Genomic DNA, 26082 nt, shown 5'->3' with positions numbered 1-26082 from the left:
ACTTCTATTCTTACCGACATATAGGTAAAAGATATGTGTGTGAGATATGATATACATTACATGTATATAGTCACAATGAGAGAAAGAAACATGTAAAATACAAATAAGAGTATTTTTTGAGATTTAAATTAGATGACTGAGCAGTTGACAGGCCACGTGCACTTATTTATCTTAGGCTTTATTTCTTAATTTGTTGGCGAAACTGAAGTCTGAAACAGCTCAAGGCTGGATGCTTCCATTCTATAAATTACATCTTTTAAAATGTACAAATGCAAGCATGAGTCACTAGCTACAGAATTCCAGCTTTAATCCATTATGTCATTTTTATAAGAAAACAAACCAGTGACCTTCATGTGGTTTTAAAGACAATGAATCTGTGAACAACAGAGTAGGTGAAAGATGAAATCATAATATAAACAATCATGAGTTCAATGGCATAATGTAAAAGGTAAAAAAATGAAGTACATTTTAGAGAATGAAGTCTGTTTGCTTCTGTGATTCTTCTTCCATTATTCACTTGCATGTATGCTTTGCATATGTTGGATTGATTTGAAACCGAATTGAAACATTCACATATCTTGTAAGCAAATTTTAAATAGTTAACTTTCATTTAGATGTGCACTAGAGGAAATGGTAACCAGAAGGAAAGTGGATAGCTCAAAAAATCCTCAATGTGTGTTTTGATCAGTGGTATCAATTTTCTATTCATCCAACTTTTTTTTTTTTTTTTTTTTTTTGTGGTACGCGGGCCTCTCACTGTTGTGGCCTCCCCTGTTGCGGAGCACAGGCTCCGGACGCGCAGGCTCAGGGCCATGGCTCACAGGCCCAGCCGCTCCGCGGCATATGGGATCTTCCCGGACCAGGGCACGAACCCGCATCCCCTGCATCGGCAGGCGGACTCTCAACCACCGCTCCACCAGGGAAGCCCTCATCCAACTTTTTATCAGAACTTTTAAACTATAGTATTACTGAAATTATTTATATTTACCATTCCATATAGTAAATATAGAACAGAATCTTTGAGGTAAGAAGTAGTTCAGGCAAGAAATCATGGGAACCTCCGGTAAAAACAGGAGAGGAAGGGAAAGGAATTAACAAGTATTGAGCCCCCATCATATCCTAGTCAGTGCATTTGGCAAAGTACATATATTACCTTAAGTAATTTTCACAGCCACCATAATAAATAGGAAATGCAGACATAGGGAGGTTAAGTCACATACCCAAACACATAGCTAATCTGGGGTAGAGCCTGGAGCCAAACCTAAGTCTGTCTGACCACAAAGGTTGTGTATACTTTTACCATGGCACCTTAACAGCCTTACATTTTAAAAATATCCCAAATACTCATGGAAAAAAATATGCTCTCGGGATAACAATTACTTAGTCACTGAGAATGTTCTCAAAGAACTAAATGGAAGACAAATTAAGAGACATTAGTCATATATCAACTTCTACAAATCAAGAATGTGTGTATTTTCAAAGATCTCAGTTCATTTTTAAAGGTGAGAGAATAATCATTTACTAATAGAAATAAAGATGGAAAAAGTGTGCAAAATGTTATCTAATAATAGTAATTGGCAATGAAATAGGAAAATGGAAGAAATTAATCATAATGTTTTTTAAAAAAGACAGACACAAATTATTTAATCATAGATTTTTGTGATTAAGAGCATTTAGAGTAGGTAAAGGTTAAAAAAAAATTAACTTAAAGCTTTGGAAGATGGTGTTTATTAATGAAGATTATTGTTATATTTGGAGTGATTAATATTGTTATCTATATACTCTTTAACATAGAGTAAGCAAGTGTTCTAAGGGTAGTTTGGGGAATAGTTTTAAAGAGCACTTTAAATAGGTTTTAGGATCTAAGCTTTTTCATCTTAAAAATGAGGATAATAATTTGTTCCTTGAGGGATTGACCCTAGGATATATAATGTATAATGTATATGAAGAACCTAGCACATAATAAACTTTCAGTAAACAGTAGAAGAAAAAAGACCAGACAGTTTCACCTTAAGTTCCCCCAAATCATATTTACTAGGAAAAAAGGCAGTCACAATAACATAAGAAACATTTTGACTACATATATCATGAAATTCCATTCTGCCTTTGTATCTTAATAGCATAGTACTAGTTGATTCTAGTTGAATCTAATTTCATATTAATAGTCAATTTAATTTCATATAGTCATATATTTTCATAATTAACAAACTCAAATCTAAACATGGCACCTGCATTTTAAGTGCAAATCATATTAATGTCAAATTGTAAAGCTCCACTTTATGTCTTTCTATAACTTTAAAATGTTTTCTTCTGGTATATAACTTCAGTTTGATAAAATATTTTGTATTGCATATTTTCTATAATTTTTACAATGAAGCTTCTCACTTCAAGTTGAGTAAATATTATGACTAGATGTTTTTTAATAAAAATAAAGCATACCAAATAAATCCACCTGCTATATAAAAATATTTTAAGAATCAGTTTCCAAATACTATGCAGAGCTAAACCCTATAGAGTATTCAGAATCTATCACTAATTTCTAACTCAATTCTGAACTCAATAGCTTAAAAATATTTTTTAATTAAAATCACCAGTTGTATATATGCTGGTACAGTTTAAACAAAAAGAAACCTGAGAGGAAGATACAAGCTTGCATAACAAGGTACAGAGCCCCCCAAAATAACCTTTAATGAATATCACCGTGACTAGAGAAGTTAAAATGAAGAATCAAACACAATTTTTGCCCATAATAAAGAATCTAGAGTTTCTTCTACTTGGCCATTTATTGAATGCTTAGACTTGACACTTTCCTCACCAGAGAAGTTACTGGTATGCATAGTTTGGTATTAAGATCAAAGAGTCATCTCAAAGAGAAAAGTTCATATCATTGTCATTATATAAGTATAAACACTAAATATTTGCTGATGCAAGAAAAAGGCTGGATAAAAATTGACCTTTGAATGTATCTTATTCAATTGAAAAAAAGACTGTGTAATGTTTTAGTCATCTTGACATATTTGTCATTGTTTTAGTTTTTCTTTTTAATGTCCTGACCCAGCTTCCACATTACTACAAAATGATACTTTTTGTTTATACATGCAGAGCTTCAGATATTAGAATTATTATTTTTTAATTAAAACCTGGCCTTTCATGATTTTTAGATGTATTGATATAAATGTTTACACAGTTGTTATGTGAAATTAATGTATTCCCCAATAGATTTTTAAATAATACAATCAGTCTATCTTTCAAAGTTATTTTAAGATCTGATTTTTCATTTGAAATGGATTTAACCCAAGATCTCTTTTTTAAGTTTATTGAGATATAATTCACATTCTATACAATTCACCCATTCTAAAGTATACAACTCGATGGTTTTTAGTATACTCAGAGTTGTACAACCATCACCACAATGTAGAACATTTTTATCCCCAAAAGCAACCCTATACACATTAGCGGTCACTCTCCACTCCCCTAGCCCCCCCTCCCTCTGACAGCTCTAGGCAACCAGAAATCCTTTCTGTCACTATAGATTTGCTTATTCTGAAAACTTGCAAACTTTTAACAGATGTACTTGCTGAGAATGTCAGAGAGGGGTTTTTTTGGTTTTTGTTTTTTTGCGGCACGCGGGCCTCTCACTGTTGTGGCCTCTCCCGTTGCGGAGCACAGGCTCCGGACGCGCAGGCTCAGCGGCCATGGCTCATGGGCCCAGCCGCTCCACGGCATGTGGGATCCTCCCGGACCGGGGCACGAACCCGTGTCCCCTGCATCGGCAGGCGGACTCTCAACCACTGCGCCACCAGGGAAGTCCAGAGAGGTTTTTTATATTGAGGAGTTGGCAAATAAAACAAAAGAAACTTTGTGGTTAGTGCCAGGCAATAAGGTCTTGACTTATCTGGCTAAATCCTTAATTGTTTCACATTTCCGAATGCAATAAAATTTTGCATCTGAACTTCTATTATCCTTATTTTTGTTACTCAATTTTACTTTAGCCCTGCACAATCAAAAAGGAGACATCCTCAAAGTACTACCGTTCAAAAGCAATTAATTAGGAAAACCTAAATTTCAAATTCAGTAAACTTAAATTTCTAGTCCATTTCTTTCATTTTTTCCATTCTATCCAATCAGCACTTGCCAAACATGACTATCCTTTCCAGAAATGAGGCATTTACAACAGAAAACTTTTGTGTATATGCTATTTGCAGTTGAATGCCATAAGAAGCAGTTGATTCAAGCTTGCCATCTGTTTTTTCTAAATCTCTAATATGAAACATACTTCCTTAAAATTACACCTATTCAGAAGAGTTTTATGAAACAAAACTGCCTCTCTTCTGATTGGCTTTGCTTTATTCTTTTACAATAGTGGTGTAGCGTAACACATTAGTAGGAACTTTCAATTGGTATACATTTTAGCTGCCAACATCAAATTTTTTTTTAAAGTACATAGAACCTGAATATAAAAACTAGAACCTTCTACCCAAGATATCATATTGATATCTACTATTTAGTAGACTCCTCATTAAAACAATCTCATAATGTCTAATAAAATATATAAATTTTATTTAAATTTACATTTAAAATCCTATTTACATCCCCAAATACTTCTTTTAATCTTTTTTTTTAGTAAATATGCTCTATACACACTAGAAAATAACTGTGTTTATCTGCATTGTGCTAAATATGAGGATGTGATAGAAAATGCATCATTTTGTATTTGAAAGCTTTCTCCAGTGGTTTTGTCATTTGTAATTGCTCCTTTGGTTTGCCATGCTCTGTTGGACTTCAGATTCATTGCTCCAAGTGTCACCAATAGTCTATTCCATTGCTCTCTTTGACATGACACAGTAAGTTTAAAAGGCAGGATAGTGTTAGACAAAGATTGAGATATTAAAAAATCCATGGTAACTTGAAGAGAAAGGTAAGGAAAATTAAATTAATAAATCAACAGGATAAGGCAAGGGGATATGTTTGCTTTAAATAGTCTTTACATAGGACTCGGTGAGAGAAAAAAATGTTTTGAAAAAAAGGTAGAAGAAATAGAAAAGGAGAAGAGTGTACTGTATGGTTCAATTTATGAACTTCTAGCACTGGCAAAAATCATCTATAATGATAGAAGTAAGAAAGTGGTTGCCTGGAGTTAGGGGGTGAGGGTGAGGGTGACTACAAAGGAGCAGGAGGACAGAAACATTCTATGTTCACTGGCAATTACACAGGTGTGTATACCTTCATCAAAACTGATCAAACTATATTTTAAATATGTACACTTTATTATATGTAAATTATACTTCATTAAAGGTATACATATTTAATTTACATATAATAAAGTATTATTTACATATAATAAAAAGTATAAAAGATTTTTAAAATGTCAAAGTGGGCAGTAAAGGGTAACTTTTGGTTTGAATGTGGTCGTGTTTTGATCCTGAATGAAAGATGACCCTTCTCCATGTCTTTCCAAAGTACATTCAGCTCTTTTGTAATGTTAGCATTTACTCATCAACCCTGGATTGAGCTGGCACTTTAATAGCTTTTAGGCACATTAAGATAGGCATTTCTTTGATAGACATTCTACTCTAAATGCCTGCTTTTTCCCCATTATTTAAACTGAGGGGAAAAAAAGCAACGAACTCATCCATTAAATATTCACAGAGTTCTTAGGACTTTTAAAGTACAATTTTGAATTGAAAGTACTGTTTTATAATATCCTTTTTCAGGGTAGGCTAAAAGCAAAAGAACAATACTTTTGCAGGAAAAGCAGGATAAAATCTGTCTTGCACAATCACAAAATTGCCTTTATTGTCACTTTATAAATCAATTATAAATAGCTTCAGAGGTCATGGGATTGCACATATGAGATTCAAAAATATCCTATGCGCTATTTTTGTAGGAGGGAATTGTATGGTGTTTGGATTGCTATGTAGAATGAGGTTGTTTTTTTCTATGTAGAGTCACTAGCCTGCAAAGGAGAAAAATCTATAAAAGTCATGGGGGAATTTACAAAAATAGCTACTCAGTAAGATGGATAGAAACTTGAAATGACAGAACGTTGATAATAATATATATCTTAGGCTTATGTATAAATGAGAGAAAAAGATGGGAAAGGAGAGTGTATGATAGAGGCAAAACATTAATATAAAGAATGTCATGGTTGGGGCAAATCAAGTAAGGCTAAAGAGAGACAGAAATTGAGAAAAAATTTAATTTCCCCTAGGGTATTCCAGACTTCTTCAAAATTAATTAAAATTTTTAAATGTACACTGAAATGTTAGAAGCATCAGAAAATATATTTTCAGTTGATGATTTTGAAGAAATTGTTTTAACTGTCATATTGGGTTTTCTTAATGAAGGAACAGAAATGCTCCATTATAAGATATCTCAATCCTTCCCCAAGGGGTGGGGGTGGGAACCTGCAATAAATAAATCCTTCATGAATAAATGGCATAACCACAATCACAGCTCACATTGTTCTGACTGCAATAGTCACAGTTAACCACTAGGGGGCTGTAATTCCATTGGCAGCAGTTCTCCGACTACGAACGTTTCATTCCCTGCAAGGGTACTTGTACTGGTTGGTGAAATTAAGTGGGCGCTACAGCAGGCAGAACAGGTCATTACTGTGTATTAAAAGGTTTTATGCTTTACTGCATTGCTATGTATAATTGTTATTGTATAGACTAATAACTTGGCCACCAACTTCATCAAGCATGGAGTCTCATCATTGCTCCAAGTTGGCTATTAATTTTGTACCTCAGCTTCTTGAAACATACTAGGTAGAACCAGTTTTACATCCCTTTTCATGAAGAAATTGTTTTTATATACTATAAGTCCCCTACCATTTCATTAAAATAGAGGTTTAATGTGATCATGTGTTCTCACATATATATTTCAATAAATCTTTGTATTATTTGGAGCTGTAAAAGAGATAAGAAAGTCCTGGTTCAACTTTTTTTTTATAACATTAAATGTATTTTCTGAAATTTAGATTAAAATAGCAAAGCTCTTATCCAACTTGTTTATTACTAATTTGAATTCAGAACTATTTTTTTTAATTTACTGTCATAAGGAATGAAAAATACAACAATTTGTTCTTATAGTCCATTGCATCTTGGATGATTAAAGGGGTAATTACATTAAATTATTTAAATTGTGGCCTTAAATTTTATCACATAAATATTGTATACTATGCTTCAAACATGTTAACTTATATTGATGATTATGAGCTAATAAAATATTTTAATGTCTTCAAATAATATGATAATTAACATTTCATATGTATTTCTCATCACATGAGAACTGGTCTTTAAAGCACACCATTCTACTTACTTGGCTGAAGGAAAGAACTAGCTTTGTAGGGGAGAAAAATCTTTTCCTCTACCCTGTTGGGTTCTATTCTTGAGGACTGCAAATTAAACTGACAAATGAGAGATTAAAAGCAGTAAAAGGTTTATTTCACATGTATATGGGAGCAACAAAAGAAAACAGCTGGCTTGTTTAATGGTTCAAGTTAAAGGCATATATACCTAATTTAGCAGGGAGAAGGGAAGGGTAAGGAATGGCTTCTATGGGAAAAACAAGTAAGTTTCATTTGGAAAGACAGATGGGTTTTTAGGAGAACAGACAGGCGATAAGATTGTGGTAATGTTTGTCTATACAGGTATGAGTGGTCTTTACATCTTTAGAGCCATAAAACTCCCCTGGAGAAGGGGTTTATGGTAGCCTCATTTCCCAGAAGTTGCTGTTTTTAGTCAGATAAGGGAAGCTCCGAAGTGGCTTTTTTTCTGCATCTATTGAATCTCAAAATGTCTTCAACTTAAAATAATCTGTATACCAACTCTGTGGGGGCTCTAAGTGGGTTCCCACAGCTTTATATTTTAAGAAAATCTTTGTATTTAAAAGTTTGGGTCATGTTTTATGTGCTTTGGGAAACTTCTTATGCTTAAAACATGTTAAATATTAATGTTGTTATACCAAATTAATTTGTCCTACTGCAAAAATGTAGCTAGCTAATATTTGTTTTAATTTTGTTTCCACATCCCAAAACAAATACTGTCAATAGATACTTTTAAAATAATTGATACTGAAATGGTGATTTTTCAAATGCTATTTCCCCTTCCAGCTTCCAGTATCATTTTAATACCTATGGGTAAAATAGCATTTAACTACTCCTGGTCTGTAATTATTTTATGTGAAATTATGTTTTAACTTAATATTTGACTTAGAATTTTGCTGATTCATTTATAATACTTAGCTGATATTTAATTTCTTCTTGAACTGAAGGACTGACACTGATATACATCCTATACTAATGTTTGTTTGTTTTTTAATTCATTTTGTATAAATGAGACTGTCTTTATTCTGGTGCTAATGGATATCAGCCTCATTACTTTTCAGTTATGCCTTATACGTGAATAGTGTAAATAGTTACCTTACTTATAGAGTTCTTATTGCATTTTTCTAAATGTTTCCTTTTAGGGTTATCAGCCAATATCCATGAGCATCTGTAGGCCAATGATCACCGTCCTTCAAAAATAATTGTAAGTATACCCATAAACATGCCCGAGGACTCTTATTTGCAATAATATTCAACCATTATATTTAGGTGATTCCTATTATTTAGCTAATTTAGACCTACCTCTGACCTAGTAAAACATTTGCCATTAGTGACTTACCATATCTGAAGAAGAATATTATTTAACTGGTAAACGACATTTTAATGCCACCTTAGAAAAGATCTCAGTCTATCTTATTACCAAATAATGTGATCAACAGACACCCTTGCCAAAGTGTTAACCATCACCTGACTTTATATTAAATATATTTTTAAAAGATAGCCTAAGAACAATTAAGTTACAAAATATAAATGCTCCATTTTCTCCTTAAGAAACAAACTCTTATATCCAAGATTGGGGCATAGGAAATCCAGTTATTATTTTCCTATTATAAATTTTACAAAACAAACCTCTTGAAAATATTCCTGGTGGATCGACCTGAAAATCTCAGGAAGAATAAGAGGGAAAACTGAACTTTGTTTCTCAAAAGGGGATATCAAGTTATAAATGCTGAAAAACACTGCTCTAGAGAATGGACAACTCAGCATTCTATAGGCTTCCTGAGCATGATTATTTGACTGGGTAAAATATATTACAAGTTAGGTAAGGTGGGTCAACATATGGTCTCTTATTTTAAACTCCAAACTGCAGAGGGGATTCTCAATTAAATTTGAGTGTTCTCAGAGTCATATACATATATTTAATACCACAAAATGTTTTTAGAATGATAGTTTTGGGGGAAGAACTGATATGATCGTGGAGGTTAACTCACTTTGACAGTAAAATTTTAACAGACTCATTTAGTATAAAATTAATATATACTCAATATATAAATGAAATTAAGTAACACAAAAATAGAGAGTGGAACTCTATCAAAATTGGAAAGAGATTAGGGAAGGAATAGGGTTGGGAATGTCTGTTATATGCATTATTGATAATCAAAAAATAGAAGAAGAGAATGGTGATTTTACATCAAGACAGTTGCATTAAAATGACTGTATTAAAATGTACCAGTAGTTAGAATGGCGACCATTAAACTGTCTTGCTTTGTTATTTAATGAATCATCATTTACGATGATGACAAAGGTTTTACTTCCTTTGTCAAGTATGTATTGAAAAAGTTATTGAAAGCCAGCTTTCCAAAGAGAAAAAAATGAAATTTAAAAAGTGTAAAATGTAAAAATTGAAAGAGCCCCAGCAGCTCTCCTCAGAGTGCACAGGAAGTCACTCATTATAAGTTTGTGAAGATCCTAGCTTGCCTGCAAATATTTTCACTGTGTTGGAGAAATAGGTTAAGGTACACATGCAGGTAAGTTTACATTCTCAAGCTTCAAACTGTGCTCACACAAGGCCATCTCACATAAATCAATGGCCTCATAAGCCTTGCCTTAAGACCAAGTAAAGACCAAGGTAGTAAAGACCAATGTCAGCCTTAGTAGAATGTGACGTAAGTCAATTTTATTTTTAGTATCTCCCTTTCAGCACTATTCCATCCTTACCATATTGTCTCCATTATGATTGCTCCTTGCTCTTCTCCCAGGCTTGTGCACCCCTCTTTGTACACACACCCGCTGACATCTTGCTCTTATCCAGCTTTTAATTGGAGAAGATCTGATACACAAATTCATCCTAGGGTGGCAATACCTAATAAGTCCTATCCCATCCAGAGAGGCACGTTTTAACATTGAAAATGTGGCTCCAACAACTGAATTTCTTGATGGGCTGAAAGAGAAAATGTGCCCCAAATCTCATCACGTGGGTATGTAAGGTTGTTGCCTACTTCACTTCTCTGAAAGGCTGGCCTTGTCAGGGCATGTTAGTGACATGAAAAATATATGTACAACCTGCTTAATATAAAGGTTAGAGACTGGTTATTTATGGTAAATAATTTTGTTAATGTTAAATGTGTTAATTCTCACTGTATATAGAAGAGTACCAAGAGTTATGTTATAATGTATAATGTATATGTGTACATTCCAAGTCTTTAAAATGATATTTTCCAAGTCTTTAAAATGTTGGGTACCTGGTGATTTCTGTGGCTATTTTAGCTATATAAGATTCAATTGATCTTAAAAAATAAGTCAGTTGACCTGATTTGTCTCCAGCTGTCATTCGAATTTAGTAAGACCTTCCCTAAAGCCCTACTTATGCTACCTATGCTACTGTGAAATACGTATATCACAGTCAAGGTAATAATTTAGGTAATGTATTCAAAGTCTCCTATGAAAAATGATCATTTGGACAACTGTGCTTCTCCTGAGCTGGATAAGGTTTGTAATATCAGTAAGTATCAAAAGTAAACATTATCTTTTTTCTGTAAAGCCATATTAGCATTTAAAGTTTCTTCTCAGAAAACACTAATGTAATGAAGAAATGGTGTACATACATTGATTCTACACTGTCATGGTAGGATTTATACTTGTCGCTCTCTTGACACATATATTAACAATTTAAGAATTTTATCTTCTATCTTTTAACCTTTTATTTATGTGGCCTTCTATTGCTAAGAATAAATACAAATTCACCTAGAATTTTTTTTCAGTATGAGTTCTTTGATATATAACTGAGTGTCTATTATTGCAGAGTTTTTTCTCTAGATAATTAAATTACTTTAGTTAAAACCTAAGTAGACTATAACAAAAATCAAGTATTACCTACATTGATAGACAATTCCATTATTTTCACTTTGCAGTGTATTGTACTTAGTTGCTTTATTCACAAATAGTTTAATTTCTTGGATTTGATAAAATAAGTGTATTTTATCACTCTTCAACTCTTCATTTGGTTAAAGTAAATAATACATAATTAAAACTCATGAAATATATACAGAATTGAGTGTTAAGTAACAGAATATAGTGTGTCCCGTGAAGAGTATATGTCTTTTATGTCACCTATAGGAACTAACATGGTACAATATCTCACACATAATATGTATTTAATAATATATTCAATAATTCATTCAATAATAACAAACTAATAATGGTAAAATAATGGCACTTCTAGAAGAGAGGTACTCAATCAGGCATGATTTTTAGCAAATGAATATATATACACATTCAAAGCATAGGAAAACCTCAGCCTTTGTAAGACAATTCCACATGCCTCACATTTTTTACCTTTATTAATATTCCAAAAATTTAAGTGGTCCTTTATAATAATCAATTAAACTGAAAAACATGGCATTAACTAAGTACTTAAAGAAATATTTATTGATTTTAATAATCTAATTGAGCCAATTGATAACTTGAAAAACCACGTACCATACACATTTTTCACTCTGAGTAGCCTGCACCAAAATCCACCAAGGCTGACAATAGTTTAGAGTGTACACATCCTAAGCTATTTCAACTGTTCAAAAGAAGTGAAAGTTACTTTATTTTGGAAAGGTAAGTAGCCCAGCAGTTTCAAAGGAGAGTTACATTTCCATCCATACTAGATAATAACAGTAAAATAATTTCACATGTATGTTTTCTGTTTTGGGATATATGCCTTTCAAAATATGCTTCCACTTTTAAAGTATACATTTTCAAAACATTTATATCTCCTTAAATATAAAATATGGGTATAACTTAAGTAACTGCAGTAAGCAAATTAATATATGTCATATAAGAGGATATCATGATCAAAGAGTTTATGACATAAACGTTGATTTTTTTACTTCACTCTTTTAAAATATTTATTAGTCTTAAGTTTAGTACATATTGCTCTAATTTAAATAATACCACATATTTTAAAAATAAAATACAGATACTTTAGTGGAGTGGAATTTTTATATGTTGTGTGAAATGAATATTTGTGTATTGAGTCATGTTTCTATTGCATTTTACTCTAATTGTTTTTTCTTTAACTCAAATTTTAAAATTACTTTACCTCCACCAAAATTATACATGTGATCCTGACAAGTAATACATTGCATAGGTTAGCTTGCCAACAATTGCTTTCTGAAATATTCCCTTTTTATAAATCTAGGTATGGTCATTCATTTAAATTTCTCAAAATTAAATATCTTTATTTGTATTTTTAGAGATACTAATAAGCTAGTACTAAACTAATAGAGAATAAGAAAACATGAAAATCAAATATTTATGGTATGTTCATTAAAATCTGTATATAATTAACTGCCATTCCACTGAGTATTCTCATTGACTTCATAGGGTTTTGATTACGAGAGAACAAACTTTCAATGTGTTGCAAGTTTCTTAGCATCATTGCTAATGGCACTATCACTTAGATAGCTAGATTAGGCAAGAAACGGTCAGCCATCCTTGAACATCTTCCTATCCCTTATGTCCCATAACCAAATTCATCACTAACTCCTGTCAGTTTTAGCTCCTAAATGTCTTCACTCCATTTCTACCATCATTATACCAGTTTGGCTTTCCATTATCTTTTGTCTGAGTACTGGAATAGGCTCCTAACTAATATGCACCCAATTATACATTTGCACTCCCAAATTCATTCTTCCAAATCTTATTTCTCTTAGAATAAATACCCATATATTTATCATGGTTTACAAGGGACCACCTGATCTGGCCCCTGTCAACCTCTTCAGCATCATATTTTACACTTTCCCCTCACCCTCCTCATGAATGCTTCAGCGGCATGGTCTACTTCCAGTTCCTTGAACTCACCATTCTCTCTCTTCTGCTGTGAAAACTTCCTTGCATTTCCCACCTCTCCTAACACATCGCCAGTTAACTTCTTTTAAACCTTCAAAACATAACCTAAAAGATATTTCTTCTGGGAACAGGGAAGCCCTCTTGCCTACCTACCTCCCAAGACTAAGTCAGTTTCCTCTGTTATATACCCTCATAGGTAACACTGTGTAACTTCCCACCATAGCACTTATCACAGTCCATAATTATACATTTATGTTTGTGATTAGGTGAGGATTGCTATGGCCTACACTAGATGTGAACTCCATGAGATCAGGGACTGTATTTGCTTTTGCTCAGTATTATATTCTTAGTGACTAGAAGAGTGCCCAACATATGATTCAGTAACTGTTCATTGACTGACTAACTGAATGAACAAATTTAGGTATTATCTATTAAAAGTCATTTGTGTAACTTTTTGTGATGGTTAATCTGTGGTTGTTCAATTGCAGAAGATTTTTTCTACTCCTCCCCAGTGGTAGTTATAAATATTGCAGCCTGGTGAAAAATTAGACCCCTCAGTTACTAAGGCCTTAACATAGGGTTTCAAATGTCAGCTACCTACTAAGTTTGACAGCAGTAAAAGTATTGCCATGACTTTAAATGTAACATTAGCTATACAAGCAGCTGACACTTTTATAAATGCCTAATACCACATATGAATTGTTGAATAGTCCAACAAAGATATTGAATAAGTCTCTCTTGCCCTGTTCCATGCACTAAGAGCTTCATATTCACATAACCAAATTATATCACTGCTATGCATTATTAAATAAGTAAATTCAAATTTGTGGCAAATGAATTAAGCATAAGTTGTAAAGTATTAAGGATTACTGCTAATGGAGCTTACGTTTCACACTAAAAAAGAATGGGGGTGGGGGAGGGATGGACTGGGAGTTTGGGGTTAGTAGATACAAAATATTACATATAGAATGGATAAACAACAATGTCCTACTGTATAGCACAGGGAAACATATTCAATATCCTGGGATAAACCATAATGGAAAAGAATATGAAAAATAATGTGTATATGTGTATAACTGAGTCACTTTGCTGTACAGCAGAAATTAATGCAATATTGTAAATCAACTATACTTCAATAAAAAATTAATTTAAAAAGAATATATATATTGCATTTAATTATGAATAATAATTGATTATATGAATATATGGAATATATTTAATGAATATATATATTAATATAATTGAAATGTGATGTTACTAAATGAATACATCGCTAAGTGGTCTAATTCTTAGTTCATATTTCCTCCTGGCTAATGAAGCTTTCTCATTTCTACTTTAGTCTCATACTGTACTTTATTTTTATTCCACTGAATTTCACTTGCTATCTTGCAGTGGCCCAAGTTTGTCTTAAATTACATATATCTGCCATAACTCATACAGTTTAATATCCTAGTCATGTTTCCATTTTTTCATCTGTTAAAATATCGACAAACAATTTTAAGACAGCACAATGAGTGTTAGAGCAATGTTTCACAAAACTTACTGTGGATAGAATCATCTAGGGATCCTTTAAACCTGCAGATTCTGATTCATTAGGTCTGAGAAGGAGCCAGAGAGTCTGCGTTTCTAACAAGCTCCCAGGTGATGTTGATGCTGCTGGTGCTCGGCCTATATTTGGAGTAGTAAGGTAACAGCAGGAGTCAACAAACTTTTTATGAAAAGGGTCAGATAGTAAATATTTTTGATGTTGTGGACCATATGGTCTCTTGAAACTTTTCAGCTCTGCTGTTGTAGCATGAAGTCAGCTATAGACAACATACACATAAATGAGTATGGGTGGGGCTAGGTTCGAAGAAAACTTTATGAATACTGAAATTTGAATTTCATACTGTTTTCACTTAGTATGATATATTATTCATCTTTTTTTTTCCCAACCATATACAAATGTAAATGCCATTCTTAGCTCATAGGCCATACAAAAACAACCTGTAGTCTATCGACCACACTGCTAGTCCATAAAGTACCAATGGGTGACTTTGCCTGAGGCTGGAGGTGTGTGGTAAGACAGGTTCTGTAGAAAACATTACAGCTGCCTTGAAGAAGTAATGGTTTTCTGGACAGAGAAGAAGTAGGAAGTGAAAGAGAGAGCTATAGGCAAGCAACAGCATTAGTGGTTTCTAAACTGAAAGCATAGGAGTGTGACATAAGAACAACAAGCCTGCCTAGGTGGAGAAGGCTCAAAGGAAATGGGAATTACTTATATGCATATCTAAATAATTTCCAGTTTTAATGAGTAGTGGTGTCAAGTGAGCAGAATGAGAAGTGGGGGATGCTATTAAGTTCCACATTTTAGAATTTCCAGAGAGTACTGGTACACTGGGAGGGAAAAAGAGAATAGAAATGATTAAGTAAACCAGGACAAAATGCATTTGAAAGGTCAGGACTCTCTGCAAGTGACTACAGACTGTTCTCAGTTGAAAGCTTTGGAGAAGCATTGATGTAAATGATCAGGGTTCACAAATTCATTGATGAATAGTGAAATGAGTATCACAAAGATAGGCAGAGCAAGGCAGGCAAGCCATTTTTCCACTGTTACAAAGCACACAGCAAAGTCAAAAGGGCACCTAAGAACTGACAACTGAAAATTAAAAAATGGTCTCAGGAGGTGGAGTCAAGATGGCAGTGTGGGAAGATGCAAAGTTAATGTCTCCCCACAACTAGGGTGCCTGCCGGCTGCTAGTGGGGAACTCTGATGCCCAAGGAGACAGGAGGAACCCCAAGTGAACTGGTGGCTTTTGGGATCTTGGTTCATGAGCCTGGGGTCAGGCCAAAATTCCTGCAGTGGGAGCTCCAAGTCTTAACCACTGGACTAACAGAGAACTTCAGACCCCAGGAAATATTCATTGGAGTGAGGTCTCATGGAGGTCCTCATCTCAGCACCAAGACCCAGCTCTACTCAATAGCCTACAAACTCCAGTATTTGAAGCCTCAGGCCAAACAACCAGTAAGACAGGAACACAATCCTACTCATAAAAAAAAAAAAAAGAGAGAGATGGCAAAAAATATGTCACAGATGAAGGAGCAAGGTAAAAGCCTACAAGACCAAATAAATGAAGACAAAATAGGTAATCTACCTGAAAAAGAATTCAGAGTAATGATAGTAAAGATGATCCAGAATCTTGGAAATAAATGGAAGCACAGATTGAGAAAATACAAGAAATGTTTAACAAAGATCTAGAAGAAATAAAGAACAAACAGAGACGAACAACACAATAACTAAAATGAAAAATACACTAGAAGGAATCAATAACAGAATAACTGAGGCAGAAGAACGAATAAGTGAGCTGGAAGGTAAAATGGTGGAAATAACTACCGAGGAGCAGAATTAAGAAAAAAGGATGAAAAGAATTAAAGACAATCTCAGAGACCTCTGGGACAGTACTAAATGCACCAACATTCGAATTATAGGGGTCCCAGAAGAGGAAGAGAAAAAGAAAGGGTCTGAGAAAATATTTGAAGAGATTATAGTTGAAAACTTCCCTAACATGGGAAAGGAAATAGTCACCCAAGTCCAGGAAGCACAGAGAGTCCCATACAGGATAAATCCTAGAAAAAACACATCAAGACACATATTAATCAAACTAACAAAAATTAAATTCAAAGAAAAATATTAAAAGCAGCAAGGGGAAAACAAAAAATAACATACAAAGGAATCTCATAAGGTTATCAGCTGATTTTTCAGCAGAAAATCTGCAGGCCAGAAGGGAGTGGCAGAATATACATAAAGTGATGAAAGAGAAAAACCTACAACCAAGATTACTCTACCCAGCAAGGATCTCATTCAGATTCAATGGAGAAGTCAACAGCTTTTCAGAGAAGTAAAAGCTAAGAGAATTCAGCACCACCAAACCAGCTTTACAACAAATGCTAAAGAAACTTCTCTAAGCGGGAAACACAAGAAAAGAAAAAGACCCATAAAAACAAACTCAAAACAATTAAGAAAATGGTAATAGGAACATACATATCAATAATAACCTTGAATGTAAATGGATAAAATGCCCCAACCAAAAGACACAGACTGGCTGAATGGATACAAAACCAAGACTCATATTTATGCTGTCTACAAGAGAGCTACTTCAGACCTAGGGAAACATACAGACTGAAAGTGAAGGGATGGAAAAAGATATTCCATGCAAATGGAAGTCAAAAGAAAGCTGGAGTAGCAATACTCATATCAGTTGAAATAGACTTTAAAATAAAGACTGTTACAAGAGATAAGGAGAGACAGTACATAATGATCAAAGGATCAATCCAAGAAGAAGATATAACAGTTATAAATGTTTATGCATCCAACATAGGAGCACCTCAATACATAATGCAAATGTTAACAATCATGAAAGGAGAAATCAACAGTAACACAATAATAGTAGGGGACTTTAACACACCACTTAGACCAATGGACAGATCATCAAAATAGAAAATAAATAAGGAAACACAAGCTTTAAATGACACAAGAGACCAGACAGATCTAATTGATATTTATAGAACATTCCACCCAAAAGTGGCAGAATGCACTTTCTTCTCAAGTTCACACGGAACATTATCCAGGATAGATCACATCTTGGGTAACAAATCAAGCCTTGGAAAATTTAAGAAAATTGAAATCGTATCAAGCATCACTTCTGACCAAAACACTATGAGATTGGAAATCAATTACAGGAAAAAAAACTGTAAAAAAACACAAATACATGGAGGCTAAACAGTGCACTACTAAATAACCAAGAGATCATTGCAGAAATCAAAGAAGAAATTAAAAAATACATAGAAACAAATGACCATGAAACACGATGATCCAAAACCTATGGGATGCAGCAAAAGCAGTTCTAAGAGGAAAGTTTATAGCAATAAAATCTCACCTCAAGAGACAAGAAAAATCTCAATCTCAAATAATAAATCTAACCCTACATACTCAAAACAACTAGAGAAAGAAGAACAAAGAAATTCCAAAGTCAGTAAAAGGAAAGAAATCATAAAAATTAGAGCAGAAATAAATGAAATAGAAATGAAGAAAACAATAGCAAAGATAAATAAAACTAAAAGCTGGATCTTTGAGAAGATAAACAAAATTGATAAACCATTAGCCAGACTCATCAAGGAAAAAAGGGGGAGGACACAAAACAATAAAATTAGAAATGAAAAAGGAGAAATCACAACTGACACTGCAGAAATACAAAGGATTATAAGAGACTACTAAAAACAACTATATGCCAATAAAACGGACAACCACAAAGAAATGGATAAATTCTTGGAAAGGTACAATTTTCCAAGACTGAACCAGGAAGAATTAGGAAATATAAACAGACATATCACACATAATGAAATTGAAACCATAATTTAAAATCTTCTAACAAACAAAAGTCCGGGACCAGATGGCTTCACAGGCGAATTCTATCAAACATTTAGAGAAGAGCTAACATCGATACTTCTCAAACTCTTCCAAAAAACTGCAGAGGGAGAAACACTCCCAAATTCATTCTACGAAGCCACCATCACCCTGATACCAAAACCAGAAAAAGATACCACAAAAAAAGAAAATTATAGACCAATATCCCTGATGAACATAGATGTGAAAATCCTCAACAAAATAGTAGCAAACAGAATCCAACAGCACATTAAAAGGATCATACACCATGATCAAGTGGGATTTATCCCAGGGATGCAAGGATTCTTCAATATATGCAAATCAATCAATGTGATACACCACATTAACAAATTAAGGAATAAAAACCATATGATCAATATGCACCATGCATCTCAATAGATGCAGAAAAAGCTTTTGACAAAATTCAACACCATTTTATGATAAAAACTGTCCAGAATATGGGCATAGAGGGAACCTACCTCAACATAATAAAGGTCATATATGACAAATCCACAGCAAGCATCATACTCGATGGTGAAAAACTGAAAGCATTTCCACTAAGATCAGGAACAAGACAAGGATGTCCACTCTTGCCACTCTCATTCAACATAGTGTTGGATGTCCTGGCCATGGAAATCAGAGAAGAAAAAGAAATAAAAGAATACAAATTGGATAAGAAGAAGTAAAACTCTCACTGTTTGCTGATGACATGATACTATACATAGAGAATCCTAAAGATGCCACCAGAAAACTACTAGAATTAATCAGTTAATTTGGTAAGGCTGCAGATACAAAATTAACGCACAGAAATCTCTGGCATTCCTATACACCAACAACAAAAAATCAGAAAGAGAAATTAAGGAAACACTCCCATTTACCATTGCAACAAAAAGAATAAAATACCTAGGAATAAACCTGCCTAAGGAGGTGAAAGACCTGTACTCAGAAAACTATAAAACACTGATGAAAGAAATCAAAGATGACATAAACAGGTGGAGAAATATACCATGTTCTTGGATTGGAAGAATCAATACTGTGAAAATGACTATACTACCCAAAGCAATCTACAGATTCAGTGCAATCCCCATCAAACTACCAATGGCACTCTTCACAAAATTAGAACAAAATATTTTACAATTCGATGGAAACACAAAAGACCCCAAATAGCCAAAGCAATCTTGAGAAAGAAAAACGGAGTTGGGGGAATCAGGCTCCCTGACTTCAAACTATACCACAAAGCTACAGTAATCAAGACAGTATGGTACTGGCACTTAAACAGAAATATAGATCAATGGAACAGGATAGAAGGCCCAGAGATAAACCCACACACCTATGATCAACTAATCTATGACAAAGGAGGCAAGAATATACAATGGAGAAAAGACAGTCTCTTCAATAAGTGGTGTGGGAAAACTGGACAGCTACATGTAAAAGAATGAAATTAGAACACTACCTAACACCATACATAAATATAAACTCCAAATGGATTAAAGACTTAAATGTAATACCAGACACTCTAAAACTCTTAGAGGAAAATATAGGAAAAAACACTCTTTGACATAAACCATAGCAAGATCTTTTTTGACCCACCTCCTAGAGTAACGGAAATAAAAACAAAAATAAACAATTGGGACTTAATTAAACTTAAAATATTTTGCACAGCAAAGGAAACCATAAACAAGACAAAAAGACAACCCTCAAAATGGGAGAAAATATTTGCAAATGAAACAACAGAGAAAGGATTAATCTCCAAAATATACAAACAGCTCATGTAGCTCAATATCAAAAAAACAAAAAGTCCAGTTAAAAAATGGGTGGAAGACCTAAATAGACATTTCACCAAGGAAGACATACAGATGACCAAGCGGCACATGAAAAGATGTTCAACATCACTAATTATTAGAGAAATGCAAATCAAAACTACAATGAGGTATCACCTTGTGCCAGTCAGAATGGCCATTATCAAAAAATCTAGAAACAATAAATGGTGGAAAGAGTGTGGTGAAAAGGAAACTCTCTTGCACTGTTGGTGGGAATGTAAATTGATACAGCCACTATGGAAAACAGTATGGAGGCTCCCTAAAAAACTAAAAATAGAAATACCATATGATGCAGCAATCCCACTACTGGGCATATATCCTGAGAAAACCATAATTCATAAAGATATATGTACCATAATGTTCATTGCAGCACTATTTACAATAGCCAGGACATGGAACCAATCTAAATGTCCATCGACAGATGAATGGATAAAGAAGATGTGGCACATATATACAATGGAATATTGCTCAGCCATAAAAAGAAACGAAATTGAACTGCTTGTAGTGAGGTGGATGGACCTAGAGACTGTCATAGAGTGAAGTAAGTCAGAAAGAGAAAAAGTTAATACCGTATGCTAACGCATATATATGGAATCTAAAAAAAAAATAAAATAAAATGGGGCTTCCCCGGTGGTGCAGTGGTTGAGAGTCCGCCTGCCGATGCAGGGGACACCGGTTCATGCCCCGGTCCGGGAAGATCCCACATGCCGCGAAGAGGCTGGGCCCGTGAGCCATGGCCACTGAGCCTGCGCGTCCGGAGCCTGTGCTCCGCAATGGGAGAGGCCACAACAGTGAGAGGCCCGCGTACCACAAAAAAAAAAAAAAAAGATACTGATGAACCTAGTTGCAGGGCAGGAATAAAGAGGTAGACATAGAAAATGGACTTGAGGAACTGGGGTGGGAGGGCGAAGCTGGGGCGAAGTGAGAATAGCATCGACATATATACACTACAATAGATGACTGGTGGAAAGCAACAGCATAGCACAGGGAGATCAGCTCAGTGCTTTGTGACCACCTAGAAGGGTGGGATAGGGAGGATGGGAGGGAGGCTCAGGAGGGAGGGTATATGGGGACATGTGTATGTATATGTCTGATTCACCTTGTTGTGCAACAGAAACTAACACAGTATTGTTTAGCAATTATATTCCAATAAAGATCTATTTTAAAAAAGAAAAAAATATGGTCTCTACCAATGTCTCAGCATCTGACAGACTTTGCTGATGAGCTACAGTGTAGGCATACACAATGACAGGCACAACAAGCATATAGATTTTATAGAAGATGTTTCTATTACTTCTGTGGAAGTGGAAGTGGAGTGAGATGATGAAATATTACAAAAAACACCAGAGTTAGGAATTATGAAAGATGGAATATCAAGTACAAAATTAACTCAATCCAAATACTTTTAGGAATTCTTACTCTTCCTCTAATTCTCTTTCCATTTTCCATCTCATCCCTCCCAAAAGGACTTTGTCCAGTTGTTTTGGAGTTTTGTTTCATTGGAATGCTAGACGTGAAATAAGATTTAATGAGAAATTATTATACACAAGAGACTTCAGAATTAAAAAAAAATTTCTCCCAACAAGCTAATAAATGGGGAATTTTTGCTCCCACTTATTTACCTGTATCTCCCTGAAAACAGGAAGTGCATCTACTAGTAGCTGTGGCTTAGTCATAACCCAGGGATAAAAACGGAAGGCAGAGCAAAGGGAGAGTTTTCACTTTTCCACACTAGAGGGAACGCACAAATTTTGGTCAGAAAATTTTAGGTAATTTTTAAATACTGACTGACCATGAGAGGAAAGGTAACAGAGTTTTATTAATCAGAGTTAGAAGAGCAAATGTAGACATAGGGAATTGTAAGTTTTTTTAACATTCAAAGGACCTGTGATCAAGTTCCCCATCAAATGAGGAGCGATGTTATACATAGTTATAAGTTATCACTTACTGAATACTACTCAATGTCAGGCAATATGCTGAAAATTATACAAATTATTCCATTTAATTTTCACAACATTCCAATGAAAGTGCTTATTATTACCTGTACTTAATATATGAGGCCTCGAGGGCTTAAGTGAGTTATCCAAAGTCTCCTGAGTCCTATGGACTTGCCAAAGAAAAACTGCTATTATGTCAATCCAGTAATATTAAGTGCCTAGCACATACCAGATGCTAGACAAAAGTTAGCTATTGTTGTTTTTATTGTTACTATTGTTATTAGTATTATTGCCATTTACTCACCTCCTCTAAGCCTTGTTTAGCTCAACAATAACATGGAAGTTAGTATGATATAAATTTGTCAGATGGATTACATGCAACAACCCACTTAAAGTTTCTAGCATATAAAAGCCACTTAGTAAATGTCAAAACTGTATGAACTTTTCTCTTGAAGGATACTTTATATTTTTAAATGAGGCCAAACAAGGCAGTAGATATTGATATTTCCAGTTATTTAGTGGCATACCCCTGGATAATGAACTGGACAGTTTGTCTTCAGAAAACAATGTTTGACTAGAAAATGAATTTGGTTTAAGTACCTGGCGTCAGGAGGTTAAGAGAGTTTATGGCTAAAATACTCAGCACATACTTCAAAGATTCTGAGCTTTCTTCCTGCTCCATCTACTACTTCCTATAGTTTGTATCTCTAAAGACTTGTACAGATATTTCCAAAGTATTTGTGTATTTAACAAAATAGTATTATTCATAATGTTATTAAAATAGTATAATTCATTCATTTGTGCCCCAGTTTAAACATTGTCTTTTAATAGTTCAAGCAATGCTTATCGATAATGTGGGAGTACTCAATAAATGTGTTCAATAAACGTTGTATGAAAGTGTGAATGAATGACTCGTACATTATTATTTATTATTTTTATATCTTTAGATTTCTGCACAGAAAGCTTCCTTTAAATTGCATATATACTTATCTCTGCAAATTCATTTTAACAAAACACATGATGTTCCCCTGGATATAAAAGCATAAATGAATTAGTCTTTCTTTTTTTTTTTTTGGCTGCGTTGGGTCTTTGTTGCTGCGTGCAGCCTTTCTCTAGTTGCGGCGAGCGGGGGCTACTCTTCGTTGCAGTGCGCCGGCTTCTCTTTGCAGTGGTTTCTGTTGCAGAGCATGGGCTCTAGGCACACAGGCTTCAGTAGTTGCGGTGTGCAGGCTTCGGTAGTTGTGGCACATGGGCTTAGTTGCTCCGCGGCATGTAGGATCTTCCCGGATCAGGGATCGAATCCGTGTCCCCTGCATTGGCAGGCAGATTCTTAACCACTGCATCACCAGGGAAGCCCTTGAATTAGTCTTTATTACACTTTATTTTTTTAATTATAGTTAAAATTGACTTTGGTACTTGATGTGCTAACAGTTAAGTGCAGCACACCTTCCTTACATTGTTTGCTCCTTGGTGCTTTTCTTTATTTAATATTCATTTTGATGAGTTGGCACTCCTCGTGCCTTTAAAGTGTAAGCCAAATTTTCAGTTTACAAACAGATCTTTATGTTATTGGCTAACGGAAACCTCTGATTCTAAAAGGGAAAAAATGACCAAGTATCTCTAACATCCTAAAGAAACCTAAAATTTCAGTGTCTTCTCCAAATTTGTCCAATAAAGGCTGAGCTAGAAGGTACTTCTGTTTTCTGGTAAGGACAGGAGAGTCAAATCCACCACTTCTATAGTTTGTTCCAGCTCTAGAAAAGAATTTGGTGGAGGGGATTATAACTCATGGGTTAAAGAAGATTTAGACTTTTCTGTGGGATTGAATTTTTCAGGTGTATATGAAATTTATAAAGTAAATTCTGTTTCTTGCCAGAACTTTAATTTATGAGATCAGAAAAATGTTTGTTAGTTTTGGTACCATGCAAGTCATTGGCGATTTTGATAAGAGTTTTGTGTAGCAGTGGAGACAAGCCAGATTGGAGAGGGTTTAGTTGTAAGGAAGTGAAGACAGCATGTCCAGACAACATGGTGGAATGGGGTGGTGGGAATTGACAGTAGTTGTCCTATTTGAGGGTCAGGACTTGGTGATTGGTTGTGAACAAGTAAGAGAGAAGGAAGAGCCAAGGATGATTCTCAGCTCTCTGGCTTGCGCAGTTAGTGATATGAGATACTTTTTGCTGAGATGGGGTATACAAGAGGAGGGGAAGCAGTTTTGTTTGGGGAGAGGGACAGAGATAAATTTAGTTCAGACATGTTGGATTTGAGTTGCCTCTAAGATGCCCATTGGGTGATATCTAGTAGGCAGGTGGGTAGCAAGTTTTTCTATGGCTTCCACTTCCATCTCAGCTGTCTCCCATTGTAGACAGCCACTTCCCCATCGCTGATTTACCTGTCAGTACAAACACATCACTTTCCTTCTTCTAGAAATTTGTCTCTAGTTCACTTCCCTTTCTGATGCTCTTTTTTAATTGAGATATAATTGACACATAATACTAAAAAGTACATTTTTAAAGAGAGTGATTCTATGGGGAAAAATTTTTTACTTGAGAGCTGATCATTGAAAAGATAGCTTAGGGGAAGAAAGCTGTAAAGTCAATGAGGGAAAAGAAATGAAGAATGGGTAAGATTTGCTTGTGTTGTAATAAGGTATAGGAAGTGTCTCTGAACTCAGCACTGAAGATGCAGTTGAATTTAGAGTGTGGAGAGGGCAGGAGGAAGAGCATTTCAAATGTGTGTGTCGGGGGTGGGGGTGGGGGAGGGCTGCATGAAAAGATTGGAAACGAACGAGCATTGAATGAGGCAGAGTTGATGGGGCCTGTGACCTTATTGGGTTATACTTAGTAACGAAATAAGGTGGGGTAGACCAAGTGAGAGCAACATGGAAATGATAGAGGAAGATGCTGACCACGGGGTTTTGATAATATTTATAGCAGCTCTTCCAAAGAGAAACTCCTATAAGTATTTAGAAATATGGGATTGGATCTCTCATCTTTCAGTTCTGATGCTTTGGTATTGTGCCCTCCAATGATTACACCTGTAACAAACATCCCCTACCACCAGGTGGCTATAGAGTTGTGTCATGCTCCATAGCTTTCCGGTGGTTGGGACTCTAGGGGGACAAAAGTCCTTCCAAGCCACAACTTTTAAAATCTGATCATCTACTTAACGTCCCATCTACTATCTAGACAACCTTTTAGGAAAAGTTGAATTAAGATCATCACTTCTCAATATTCCCAAGCTTAGGGAATTGATTTATGTGTTAAATTCCCAAGGGAGGCACCAAAACAAATGAAATAGAAGGAGTAAATATGATTTGTATTTAGTTTCTGTGTACCTTACACTATAACATATGACTTGTTCCCAGACAACTTTCTTTATGTTTGCTATCCAACATTGAATTCTGCCAGTTAAAAATAATTTTTTTACTCCTCTCCAACAATTGACTAATTGAGATTTCCTATGGCAGAGTTATAGCTGTGAGAAGGGATATCAACTGAATTAGAGGAAAAGAAAAGTATAGCTAGGCTCTCTAAAGCCTTCAGGAGAAGGTCAGTGGCAATTTGGATAGTACGAGTTGGCAGAATACAGATCCAGTAGTTCTGCCTTCATTATACTTTATGATATCACTCCCCGGAGAACATAAAGTTCTCAGTTTATTTTTTGGGAAAAATATGTAAATCCAAGATCATTATTTTTGACTCTTCATATTAATAAGTAGTGCCTTAAGTTTGC

General features: G+C 34.7%; 1 protein-coding gene across 1 annotated transcript in view; it reads left to right on the top strand.

Annotated features, from left to right (window-relative positions):
• The window catches only part of HTR2C (5-hydroxytryptamine receptor 2C), a 258251-nt gene that overhangs the window by 15776 nt on the left and 216393 nt on the right, over positions 1–26082 (top strand). Inside the window, exon 2 of the mRNA XM_067722943.1 lies at positions 8473–8534. The gene's annotated coding sequence lies outside the window, so the exon portion shown is untranslated. The remainder of the gene's footprint in view (positions 1–8472; positions 8535–26082) is intronic.

This window comes from Pseudorca crassidens, chromosome X (genome assembly GCF_039906515.1).
Source record: "Pseudorca crassidens isolate mPseCra1 chromosome X, mPseCra1.hap1, whole genome shotgun sequence".
Classification (NCBI taxonomy): domain Eukaryota; kingdom Metazoa; phylum Chordata; class Mammalia; order Artiodactyla; family Delphinidae; genus Pseudorca; species Pseudorca crassidens.
This window is presented reverse-complemented; position numbering and strand designations above follow the sequence as displayed.